The sequence below is a fragment of the Aplidium turbinatum genome, chromosome 8, assembly GCF_918807975.1.
Source record: "Aplidium turbinatum chromosome 8, kaAplTurb1.1, whole genome shotgun sequence".
In the NCBI taxonomy this organism is placed as follows: Eukaryota; Metazoa; Chordata; class Ascidiacea; order Aplousobranchia; family Polyclinidae; genus Aplidium; species Aplidium turbinatum.
In genome coordinates this window covers 6,050,782-6,065,315 of record NC_137479.1, presented here as the reverse complement: position 1 = coordinate 6,065,315, position 14,534 = coordinate 6,050,782, and positions in this window count along the sequence as shown.

Sequence of the window (14,534 nt, the reverse complement as noted above, 5' to 3'; positions counted from 1 at the left end):
ATGGGGTGGAATAAACCTTCCGAGGGGGTCACATTAAGGGAAGTCACTTTGAAGGCATCTTACATCACCTTTCCACCCGAAAATATTGTTAGATTTGATATTTTTGTGATGTCCTGACATAAGACTTCGTTTTGACCAACTTTGGTCCATGTACCTTATGGGGTGAAATTAACCCCCTGGGGGGTCACTTTGGGGGGAGTCTTACATCACCTTTCCACTCGAAAATATTGTTAGATTTGATATTTTTGTGATGTCCTAACATAGAACTTCGTTTTCACCAAGTTTGGTCCATGTACCTTATGGGGTGAAATTAACCCCCTTTTTGGGCTTTTTAGGGGGCTCTAGGGTCCAGATCCACCCGGTGCGGTCAATCTTCCATACTTTTTGTGAGTGACATGGTTGACCCCAGTAACTTCAAGGGCTCAAACCTTTTGTACCTTATGGGGTGAAATCTTCTGTCGTAGGCTCTCGGTCTATTATCAAAGATCGCCAAAAAAGAGCCAAATCATAAATATGAAGCTAAACGTCTTAAAAAATCGCCAGATTTCTGGACTTTGGCGATAAATTTGCCAATATGGGAACCCTTCTCAACCAGACCACAAAACAAAAGTAGAACCGCGCATGCGCAGTGCTGCGCCGATACATCTGCGAGAAAAATGCATTATTGCGCAAAACGCAGCAAACACGCACTAAGCAAGACACAAACACGTGCAGAGAAATAAACGGCAATTAAAAACTGAAATTTCAATACAAAAGTAACTTGTAACTGTAACTGTTGAAAAAGTGCTAAAATAGTAACTAGTTACCGCGTTTCGTTACTTTTGGAAAATAGTAACGAAGTTACCGTTACAGTTACTCAAAAAGTAACTAGTTACAGTAACTAGTTACTTTTGTAACTAGTTACTGCCCACCTCTGTAAAGGATGTATTTGTGTCGTAGCAGAAACTGCTGCATTACCAAGATTTTAGGCTGCACACCATAACTTGGATAGTTTGTAACATGAAGTAGGTCTTTTAGATATAACAAATGAAATCGCAGCTTAACAATCAATCAATCAATCAATCAATCAATCGTTTATTTATCAAAAAACAAAACACAAAAGTGACATAAAACAATAATACATACAATGTTGAGGTTTTGTTATTGATAGGGAGACAACGAAACGACCATACGGTCAACTAGTCAGTTGCCACCCTGGAAAGAATAATTTGAGTTATGAAACTAATCAACAATTTAACCAAATTAGTTACAATCAAAAAAGAAAACACAAACAAGACTAATACTTCGACTAGTAGCTTACAATTAATTGTCAGCTTCATAAAATTGTGTGCGAGATTTTCCAACAAATAGTAATCATGAAAATCAGTGGACACTGGACACCATGACAATAGACATTGTTGAATGTAAGAGCTTAGGCCAAATGAAGACCCACTTATCAAGTATCATAACTTTGCAAAGCTGATGCTTTGCTATGTTTTTTGAAATCATAAAAAGATAACTTTTTGAGATTGCTTGGAACCTCTGACCACACCACTGGTCCAAATACTTGTATGGATTTTTTGCCAAATTCTGTATTAGTGCGTTTAACAAAATAATTATTGTTTGCTTGATATCTAGTGTTATGGTTGTGGATGAGTGAAGAACTTGTGAACAATGCACAGTAGGCAGAAGGGTACAAGTTCATGCAGACTCTGAACATGTGTTTTTTTACTTCCAGTGTACATATGTCTTCCAGCTTTAAGATATTCATTTTAAAAAATAATGGACTGGTATGGGCTCTATAATCGCTTTTTGTGATTATTCTTATTATTCTTTTTTGCATTTTTCTGAGAGGGTACCATAGGAGATACCATAACAATACCATAGGAGAGAGAATGGGGTTTGTTGAATCATTGCTGTTTTGTGAACTCTGAAAGTTTTAGGAAAAAGAAAACTTATTTCAGGATTGTAAACACTCAAATGCTGTCACAGTGCATTTCTTGCTACACCAAATCTTCCAGGAGTTCTTACTGGACAAGTGTTTGACTGCTTGCATTTTATTGATATGTAAATGTAAATTTGGGCACCACCCAAAACGTTTGCCTACACGATGGAAACAGGAAGTTAATTTTGAAACGTTCTGTCGTGAACTTTTCTGGGAAATGTTACAACAAACCTCAGTATACCAACGTGTACATTACACATGCCAACAGTTTGCTGTTACAGGTGCATAGTCAAAGACCCGAGATGGCCAATCAATTGGCACGCCATATGAGCCACTCGGTGCAGACGGCCCGCCAAACATACAAATGTTCCAACGCCTGTAATAATGCAGAGGTACTGACTTCCGAGGTATGGAGCCCAATAAGCAAATTGCAATAGGAGGAAAGTAAAGTTGAATGAGCAAAAATGGATTTGCTAAAAGTTTTGACGCAATAAACAATCACTCAATGTGTTAGAGATTCGTAAAACAAAACGAAGACATCTTTTCAGAAGAGGTCTCCAATTTAACCAAATTAAAAGTCTTGATCAAAAATTAAGCTAAAACATATAAAAAGAAATCTGAAGCTCAAGGAGAAGAGGTGCTTCCTTGTAAAAACAAGCTCTGACATTGCAACTCGATTCAGTGAAAAGTATGAAAATCTCGTAACAATGAACAATGACAAGCCCAACCGTCTCATAAACGTGCTATACGGGTCTACCAAAACATTGCTAAGTACGAACTAAAGTCTACTTTTAAGGTACCGTAAGCAACAAGAATCCAATCCTTAAGGAGAAGAGTTAACTTTAATAAAATTGGATTGATAGCAGATTGCCCACTTTGTGGGAAGCCAGTTTCCTTGGGGGAAAACCAGAAAAAAGAAAGCGCTGAACAAGCCCAACCGTCTCATAAAGGTACTATGAAATTGAAAAAGGCTGGAATTTTTACTGGGCTCATTGACATAAAAAAATATAAAATGTGAGTCATGTTAGGAGGAAGGGCCTACAGCCCACAAAAAAAAACGAAAAGCTTCCTTCAATTGTAGGAAAGTAATTTTAGGTTGTTAAACCCGAATCTGATCTTGTATTTTTACTTATCACATCAACTTTTTGAGGTATTTTTTTGTGAACAATTCTTTTTTAGTTATATTTCAGCTTATATGATTTGCTTTTCGAAAGAAGGTCACTAACGGTGGTATCTCAGCTGTAGCCTACTTACAGTAGTGGGTGTCCTGTCTTATAGTTAACACAAAATTTTGTTTATATCAATAAATTGGCATTCTAAAGAAAGCTCAACCCTTCAGGAGTGCCCATGGCATCACGTTTGATGTCGGAACCCTGGAACCTATCGTCATAGACAAGGACATACGGGACAATACGATTTATAACCGCATTAACAGCATGAAACATTAGATACACTTGTGAGGGGAAATTAAAATTCTTGCATAAAAATGGCATTGTAGATGACAGCTTACCGTTTTTAGCCAGAGGTATAATGCCAACTTTACCACAAAATAACATCACCTAACGCCAAACACTTTGCAAACAACCAACTTGCCTTCGCTTATCCACCCTTTAAGAATCATAAACTGAAACTACAACACAAACCTACAAAACACTCCTGTACATCTCCTCTAATCAGCTGGCAACATAATAAAATCCAGAATTACAGCCGTTTTGGAACTCTTACTACAACCCATCAGCGCATCATTCTGCAGAACTGAAATAAATGAATACTGCAAAGTAAAGACAGCAAACATTAATTAGAAATGCTCGTCCAATGGGAAAGCCAACTAACACAAAAAACACAACCAAGGACCTAATATACTTTGCAGTTGCTGATGTAAAAGCTCTTTATCCGAGCTTGAAAAGACAACTTGTAAAAAATGCTTTGACCAATGCCATTGATCAACATGCCCAATTTCTCAAATCTGCCACACAAACACTTGTAGATCATATTTTATATTGTTTAGAACTTTAGACAACGTCATCGTCCAATATCAAACTAAATTCAATCGTCAAAATGAAAGAATTGTCACAGGAGATAACCATTCAGTCTCTCTAGCAAACATCACGTTACACACAAGCAATGGTTGTTCCAACGTGCAAAAAATGAATTTTTTGTTTGGCCAACATATTGCTCTTTGCAAATTTTGCAAGTAGCTACGTAAACTCCAAAGTTTTAACAAGTCAAAGTCTGTAAAAGATGAAAAAGTGAAAAAAAGTTGCTCCATTTGGAATTCAGGTAACTGTAGCAACTTTTCAGACAAAATGGCACTACAACATTATAAAAAAAAGAAAACTTATACTTTAATAAAGAAACTTTATTTACTGGACTATTTTGAAGTAACGTTTGTGGAGGAACCAGATCCAACCAAACTTGACCACAGAGAAGAATCTTGGTATCAATTGATAGATGCCAACATAAACATTCAAAAAATGTTTTTCCTAAATTAGCTCAGGGCCACTAGATGCCGCCTGTAAAAAACATGACGAGTCCTATGATAGGGACAGACCTTTAGCTTATTTTAAATACACTAAAGGAGACGAAGAACTTATCAATGACACAAGTCGTATTCCTGGTGTTGCTAGTAGTGTCGTTTCTAGTTTTTTCAAAGCTAAAAGAGCGATCATGCCAAAGCACAAAAGTTGGTCCAAAATTAATAAAATACGAGGATACAAAGAAAAGCAATATCAGAACAGTGCGGACACTTTAGGAGTCGGACGTGATCAAATTAAAGCACTACGGTACTAGAGCCAGATAGTAGAGCATTTCCAGAATACCACAAACAATTAGCAATGGCTGGTAAAAGAACAGCAGAAGAAGAAATAGAAGAAACCAAAGAAGGTGAACAACCAGTACCCAAAAGAACAAGAGATGTAGGAGGTTTCGGAGCAAATACAGCGACCGGTTTAGCAGGTCAAAACGCCACAGGGGGAATGGTAGGAATGGTACCCATTAGAGGAGTACAACCACAAACTCAAACTATCCAAGGCAGAAAAAAAGAACTAATGTGGTTTTATGCAAGATCTTCTACTGCACCAGCAGGAACATTCCAACCATGGGCAATATGGTGCAATGGATCAGACACCGCAACACTTTTACTGACAACACCAAGAAAAGCAATAGTACATAGCCCATCTATAATAAGACAAGCTTGCAATTGCATAGGAGGTGGTGTTTCAACAAATTCAGAAAGTAGATGGACATGGGCTACACCATGGGGACCGGCAGCCAGACATGCAATTACAGGAACAAACGGCATCATTCAGGACTTCCCAGCATTCGACCAAGTGAAATGCAAAAACTGGGACTTAACAATATGGCTAGCAGCAGCACTCAACCAACAAGAAGACACAGGAAGAAGCCCACCAATAATGTTCATGGACATCGCATTGGACAAAGACAACTTACTCAATAACGGATCAACAAAAAGCAACTTCGACAAAGTAACTATAAGCACCAGTATACCATTCTGGCAACACGCAGATGTATTTCCACTGACATTTAATGGAAGCTGCAAAAGATATAAAAGATATCGCCTAGGAGACGAGTTAATCACAATACCACTACAATTTCTCCAAACAGACACTCATACAACATGCTATCAAGACAAGAACGAAACCAACGTAGCAGCAAGAGAAACACGACAGAGGTACGACCTTGCAACATTCACCGCTCCATCAAGCAAAGCTATGATCACTCAACTAACTGCCTACGAAGAGAGCATAAAAAATAATCTGTCAGCAGCTACTTACAACAATTCCTATTAGTAGTTTTCTGTGCATTGAATTGGTTCAGTCATGATTATTTTCATTAAATTTGTTATGGTTAGTCATACTATCCATCCAGACCGCAAAATGAACGTCTACAGATGTTGAATCAATTTAAAAATGACAGATTTTGCTGTTTGGGTAGTTTCAACTTTCTATTACTTCTTTAGGTTTGGCACGAAGCAACAGAGAACACAATTTCTAAGCTGGCTGACAATTCCGCCGAGGTAGCCGTTACCTTGGAAAAGAGTTCTTTAATCGCCAAGGAAATGGTGAAACAACAGAACTTGTCTCTGCAAAACCAAGAGGAACTCTTGAAACACGAGCGACAACTTCGCGAGAACATGCTACATCTCTATCTTATCTTCAGTAGGTAGCTTTAATCATCAATGTGCTAAATGGCTCAACGAAATTCTTTCACCTATTCGATCTCACACTACAAACTTAAAGGATACCATTTCTTTTGTTTCTCTTATCGACCATGGCTCTTTTCATACTAAAATTCTAACTTCTTTTGATGGAAAAAGTCTGTTCACTAACATTCCTGTACATTTTACCATTGGCTTAATCTTACAACTAATTTTAACGAAAGACGTAAAAGAATTTCATGGTCTCAACAAGCGCCGACTTAAATCGTTATTGAAATGGGTAACCAAAAATACGACTTTTCAGTTCATTGGAAAATACTATAAACAAGTAGATGGTGTAGCAATGGGAAGTCCCATTGCCCCACTCATGGCCGATGTTTTAATGAACTACGTGATAGACCAAGCCTTACTTCGTAGTACCGAAATGGAAAACCAACCTTAATTTGCCGCTATGTCGATGACATCTTCTTAATTTTTCCAACTTCCTCTTCTTCGTCAAAGTTTTTCAAATTAACTAACTCCTTAAAAAAAGAAACATCTTTTACAAACCAAGCAGAAGTTGACAAGTGTCTACCTTTCTTAGACGATCTAGTTAGTAAAACGGATGAAGGTAACATCAACACCAATGTGTATCGAAAACCTACACACACAGGACATTATTTCCTTTGGTCAAGCTTTGTTCCTTTGCACTACAAACGTAATCTTGTTAATTCTCTTTTTTCCTGAGCTTACCGCATCTGCAATTCATATTCTTCCATACACCAAGAATTCGAAATCATTAAAAAGATGCTTGGGCATAATGGCTACCACAGAAAATTCGTAAATAAATGTATTGCAGCGTGTACGGACAGTTTTAGTAAGTTACCGTATTTGATTGTTGCAATATTTTCTGCATTTGGCCTATTTATCAGTACTATGAAGAAAAAAGCAAAGAAATGAAGGTTTTGAACATTCAGTAACTTTTATTTATTTAATACGTAAATTTGCATTTTTTCGAGCTAGTTGTGCTGATAGTAATCTTCTGTAATTTTTTCGTTTCAGAAGCTTGCATAGGAGGTGGTGTTTCAACAAATTTAGGAAGTAGATGGACATGGGCTATACCATGGGGACCGGGAGCCAGACATGCAATTACAGGAACAAACGGTATCATTCAGGACTTCCCAGCATTCGACCAAGTGAAATGCAAAAACTGGGACTTAACAATATGGTCAGCAGCAGCGCTCAACCAACAAGAAGACACGAAGAAAAAGATCTATGGTAGATCATCTGACTTATGTACCTTCTGAGAACTGTCCATAAACCACTCCTTACAGGCAGGGTTACATTCACTTTCGCTTGAATGTTTAGTAGGGTGGAGTGAAAACAACTTTTTGGCAAAATTCAAAATCATATAGCCCCCTAAAAAGTTGCCTTTGTTCATGAAAAACACATTTGTGAAAAAAAATAAAAATAAATAAATAATGTCTTGATGAAGCTCAAACCACAAATCAAAGATGGCCGCCAACTTTGCTTGAAAATACAGTAAATTCACCATAACTTTGCCAATACTTGCCCAATTTTCATCATATTTCAACAAGCTTTCCTCGTTCATGTCATAAAATACTAGAAATACATATGACAGCGTGAGCAAATTATGACGTCACCAATTCAGTATGGCCGCCAAACTCAGTTTTTCACATTTCCTATCCATGTTACACACTTCTTTTTCGATTTGCTCCAGTGTTTGACAGTTATATGGTTATGCTGTCTTCTGTCGTGGGTACGATTGTTCCTCTTGATAATAGTAAATACAGATAGAAGCTTTATTTACTATAGTATTCATCTAAAAATTAAAAATACCTTCAATAATTGCAACAGAGTAGGATAGGACGTTTAGCCGTTAAGCCCGTAGAATTAACGTTCCCAGTTCACGCCACGTAGAGACAGTCCTACATGTGAACCTTTTAAGGGACAAACCGGGGATGGAATACATTCGTTGCCCAGGGGCATTCTGGGAAGTCCAAGGGATATGAATTTCACCCCAGAATGACCTGTTCAATGTAACCTTCACTGAAATTCTAAATTGAAATCAGCCTTGCTGTCAAACTTTGGCATTTTGTGCCTGCTCTCTAATCGAGTGCTGATGAAACCATCTCTGTTATCTTCTCCACAAACGGAGCCTGAAGCCTCTGTCACAAGCTTAACATGGCGTTTCACAGCCTGGTTATGACAGGGGAAACTTTCAACTGTGAGAGGACTCATCGTGAATGGATTTGTTTTGATGATAGTAATCAAATCTTCATTGCTAAGGTTCTTGGTGTGGGGAGGTTCAGTGATATCTTCGGTCTGCCAGTCAATTATTTCTATATAATTCCTAGCGTGAAGGTTGAAGGTTGGCTTTCTAATACCTCGCACTTTACTGCTGCTCTTGCGTTCTTTGGACTTCAGTATTAGCCTGAGAGCCAGTTCTCTTGATACTGTTTTAACGTTTCCCAAATGTGCATGTGAATTTCCTTTTTTCTGTAGAATTGAACGTATTTTTATATGTCTGTTTATTCTATTGAATTTCTTAAATTTTATTTTTCTTTGCTGGTACAAACATGTAGCGAATGACATTACAAACACACAACTGTAGCACCAACAAAACTAAAAGATGGCAAAACCAAAAGGTTCAAAATATGTATTAGGGATTAGCACAGCCACCAAACCTACTTCTTAACATGAAAAAAATAACAATGTATTGTAAAAAAAAAGGACGTTGAACGTTAGTGTTAGCAGATAAACTTTGAAGAATTAGGTTCAAGTTACCAGACTTCAATAAATTTAAAAAATTAAAAATAAATAAAACAGGTCTTGAAATACCTCAATGTTTTCATTAATATAATGGTTGTATCTCTTGTGTAGACTTCAAACTTTATCGCGACAAATTTACACTTTATCGCAGACCTTGTTGACAAAAAAGGGTTCAAATTCCATGAAACGCCATAGTCTACCAATATAAATCAGTGGGGTGATTATTAGGGCAGGTCGATTTTAAAATTTGATATGGAATAAAGTACCTGTAGTTGCCAATAAGTGAAAAACATCTTTCGCAAGTAAAAAAAAAATTAGTAAAGTGCGACGATGGCTTGCGGAAATACGATTAAATTCTTAAAAGTTGCTACCCGCGTTTTCTTTGGAAAGCGCAAATATGTAGCGCCGTGGGCGGAAGTCGTCATAACAGCCGCAAACGCGCGATGACTTTCTCCATACTTTATAGATGATGTAGGCCTACCTAATCACAGTAAGTTAGCGGAATTTTATAAGAATAGGAGACCTGAACAGTGAAAAAGTTGTTGTTTAGCTCGAATAGAAATTAAGCACTTAATTCAGTGATAGACTGTAAGCCTAGTGCTTGTTATAAGCCTGACGCGTCTCTATATACTTAGGCCATTCATTAGATTGAGTAGCCTTATCAGCTTATCATTACATCTTTGGAGATGTGCTTCTTATGAATATAATAGATCGTTTTGGAGTCATTCCATTATAATTCAACAGATTTTCTTCAAAAAGTCAACACGCCCCTCTTGGAATTTTTTTGTTTTTAGATATGTTGATGTGCATGAAATTCTGAATGCAACAAAAAAAATTATGAAAATTGATCAACCGGTTCACTAGATATGCCATTTTGAAATTTGTTGATCACTTGGTGGCGCTGATGAGATCACAAACATAAAAATGTCATTTGTTGCGCCCCCTGATGATAGAGAGGTGATCAAACATTCGATTTCACTATTTTTAAGGATGAGGATTCCAAAAACGCAAGTGTTTTCTGTGTATTACTATCACAAAAAAAGTTATAGCAACTTCTATTGTTTTTAGGTAGTCGCAAAAAGACGCTCAAAAAGCCTTGTGGGAATCCACGTAGAGTAAAAATTTTTTTTTTGTAAGATAATCAAAGATGTATTTTATTATAAAAAAGAAAAAAATTAGAGGTGTTTTTTGTTATTTTTTTTTTAATTTAATTTTAATGTAAAGTATGGTTTTTACAGAATTTGTCCATTTCCAAGCCTTACATTGTTGTTCTTGTGTCATGTAATAATAGGCACACCAATGACATCATAATGGTTATTATTTCTTAACAATCAGCCTGTTAGTTGAGGTTCAAAATGGCTGCTCTTTTAAACCTGACTGCTTCCCTATTGTGTTTTCTGTCTGAGAACACCCTGTGTAGGTTAGTTAGTGGGTGTTGTGAGTAGAAGGTATTGAGATGGAGGGTTGCACTGTTGGAAAAAAAGTGCTTGCCAAAACGGAGCCTAGCACTTTAAACAACTATTTCAATATTATTACCACCTTAACAATGCTAAAATTGAAAGATATATTTGGGGTATTGTTTTGCGCATCAGCGAGGATTTAATTAGTATCTGGCAGGCAGTAAGCTAAATCATCGCCTACGTTTGATTTCTGACAAAGCGATCAACAAAAAAATTTAAGATTTATTGAAATTGGTTAAGAATATAAACTGCATGCATGCAAAAGGTCGAGCAAAAGCTAATCTGGGCATGTATTTGTTCGCTGGCAGTTGTGGCATGCAGGGATACTTGAGTCAACTGCAAGCTCTTGAATTGTAAGAGCACATTCTGTGTGTATTCTATGCAAATGCTAAAATTCCATTGGAAGAAAGAGCTTATCTGATATTTCAAACGCTAAAAATTGGTCCTAAAGGTATCTTTCAAATGTTATTGGTTGATCGATCAGCAGTTTCAAAAGCACAAAATAATGGAAAACGGCTACAAAAACTTCCCCATGACTTCCACAAGGAAGAAGGCGACATACCTGGACCATCAGAATTACCCGAATGGATAAGTAACTCAAGCACGTCAAGTTCGGCGTCAGACAAAGTAAGCACGATTTATTTAGTCGATTGAAAGTGATAGGCTACATATGCATTGGTACCACAATGAAAAAATCAACACATGCATCATATTGATGTTATTTAATAATTAGCTCAGTGCACAAAGAGTATAAGTAACTTAAAAATTTATATACTGAAACTATTTTACCTTTGTTTGCCATAAATCCATGATGTTTGAATGTTTATAATTTAGGCCGGTAACATTGATTTGTATCACAGATTTATTATTACCGTAAGTTACTTTTTTTTAAATGTCATCATGTTTTATTTTAGGACAAGCAAGAGTGCCGGCCTGCGAATACAGCACCGTAAAATTTCCTTTTTTTCCGTTTAGAGCTTGTGAGGAGTGACTGTATCATCGCTTGGCAATGCATTATTACATGACATAAAACATCTTTTGAGACCGGAAATTGATCTCCGTCACATTATTATGAATAAGCCCAAACGGGATCGAGCGAAAGCAAAAACCAAAGTTATCGGCGAAAAATTACAGACAGCAGCAAAATCTGAACTGTTTTATTTTGGCGTCGATAGTAAAAATTGTAGCAGTCGCTAACTTATTTTTTTATTTTTCTAGCGATCACAGGGCAGCAAAAAAGATTCCATTAGTCAACTGGAATGCAAACGAGTGGCAAGAGTTAGTAAATATTAGCAATCTTGAAAGCCCAAACCTACCACTGACACAGGAAGTTTCAAATTAGGACCTTCAATCATTCGTTGACAACGATCGGAAACTGAACATATCTGATGTACCTCACATTCGCAAAGTGTGGAGAGATGCGTAAAACTGGTTTCGGAAGCTTCGCAAGTTTCCTACGGTTTCGAAAATCATCACAAAACAATTGTTGCCAAAGCTCTCAGTAGAAATATGCGCCGGCCGTTTCCGTCTTAAGGTCATTATCGTCACTCTTACGACAAATTGCAGTCCGAGCTGTGGCTTAGCTAACGAACTTTCACTTACTGTAGTTTGCGTATACTGAATATTTGTTTCATTTTTATTAATTTTTTACTTCGAAGAGTACGCCTGAACATAAAAAAATTCATTTTGAGTTCCCGAAGGATTGAGTCAAAGCAGTTTAAACGAAAAATAAGCAGTCATTTTCGTAGTTGGTTTTGCGCCATCTAGCGGTAATGTAATTTTCTTTCAAAAATCGAAAAAATTTTAAATCAATTTCCGCAAGCCGTTTCTCATCCGGTATGGCTGATATTCCACAGAAGTGAGTTTTTCAGCTAAATCTAACTACCGGTACATTATTCACTTTATTATTCCAAAAAAAGTATAAAATCAACCTGCCCTAGTGATTATACCAATTTTTACCAAAACAGCATTCAGATATCATAAAATCCTGATGTGATACAAAAAATCTGATGTGATTTTTGAATTCAGCGCCCAAAATACACCCTAGAATGGCATTTACTATGCTGACACAAAAAGTGTGTTGGCTTGTGTAATTTACCTGACCGTAACACTGCCAACAAAACCAAGCAGGAGATAGATTTCAGGAAAAATCAACAGTACAAAGACTTGGAAAGCATCATCAACAATGACGACTACTTCAACAGAGGGACCCAGCCAGTCGAGAAATTGGGCTTTCACTACAAAGTCAATAGAACCAGCAATATATACAACACCTACGTCTACAATGTACGTAGGACCAAGTGAACACCAAAACCACCGAGAGGAATCGCATTTGCACGGACTACTTACCCTGACCTCGCAGCCGGGGAAACATCCAAATACAATAAGGAAAGCAGCCGCAACAAAAATCCTGAAATCATTAAATATATCGGCGAAAGACAATTACATAAGCCCAGTAAAAGACATTGCCGCATATATCAAGTACATGTAAAAACTGACACCAATTGACTTTCCCGATGACCTACAAAATGAAATGAACAAAGCAAAATATGGATCCTCATCAAATCATTTAGACACAGCAAACAAAGTCGCACTAACATTCAATTCAAAGTCATCCTACAACGCATTCAAAGAAAAACTCATGGAAGAACACTTCGACTACCCAGAAGGCCAAACCAAAAGAGCATACAATTTCGTTATGTGGGATGGAAGAGAAAAACTATTTTCAAAAAGATTTGCAAAAATGAAAAAACGAAATGCGCCAAAGAAATAGACACCCGAAGAAGCACTAAAAGCAACAAAACATATCATCAGAAATGCAAAAAATATCCAATGGAACAACTTTCAACTAGCAAACTTCGATCTGCAACTGGCACAAACAGCAGCAGCACTAGAAGCTCGAGACAGAGAAACAGATGGAATAGTAGCCTATTCTCAAATCACTTTATGCTATTAGTGCTATACGGAAAACCAGGAATGGGAAAAACACTCATAGGAGGACTACTATTCCCAACAGAATATGCAAGCATCATGACAAACGACTCAGCAGGAGTAGGACAACTCTCACTACGCAAAGGACATAAAGTACTCAAAATACAGTAGATGATGCAGGATCGGCATTCTTCAACAATGACTGTTGAACAGCCGCTGTCAAATTCATGCATCATAACCATTGGTGAGCAAAAACACACGGAGACAGACAAGACAACAAAGCAACAATGGCATTCATAACCACAAACATACTGAACTCAATATTACGGTTCGCAGGAGCTGGTTCCATTGACCCTGCATCAAGAAGATTCGTATCAGCATAATTCACAGAAGAATCAAGAGCTCCAAAAACAGGAGGTCAAAAAATCATCACAACGGAAACAAGCGACGAACTTATGCTACTCCTTGTAAAAGATACAGTAAAAAAAATCAAAGAAGGTGCACTATTAGCTAAACCCAAGCCTTAAAGCAGCCGGCGGCCATCGCGGCCATGGCCGCTAAGTAGTGCTTAAATGACCGCCGGTACTACCTCCTCGGTCGGTCAATGTTGGCCGCCGGTTTCTTCTAGCCAATTATTTAATTTCGCAATAGAATGATCGTCGATTAACTGTCGAAAATATGTAGTATCAAAGAGTGACGCAGAATTAGGTCAGCATGTCGTAATCACCACTGTTGTATTGTGCGGGAACATTTGCTATTGTATGAAATATCCAGCTGTGATCACCAGCGCTGTACGTCTTATTTGTAATTTCTGACGTTTATTTTAACAAAGTCTTAATCCGAAGTGCTAATTTACATCGGCTGGCAATATGTCGTTTTTATGTCGATTCAATGTTGTCGGACATTGAATCGTTGGTAAAAAGGAGAACTAGGCAGGGTTGGAAGTCGTTAGTCAAAAAGCAATGACTATTTCACTATTCGATAGTGCCCAAAAAAGCAATGACTTTCCGCTATCGATACTTAAAAAAAGCAACGAATAGCAATTACTAAAAATTGACTGGCCAAAAAAAGCCCAAAAACAAGCAACCCGCAAACTCAAAAAAGGTACCAAAACTAAAAAAAAACAATCCCAAACTTGCGGGAAAACCGCAAGGTTTGCAACACTGTTAACGGCTCTCACTGGCATGGTTTTTCTGAACTGTGTTGCCGAAAAATTTTCCTTAATCCTTTAAAGTTCGAAAACCGGAAGGGGACTAGGTCGGATAGTAAT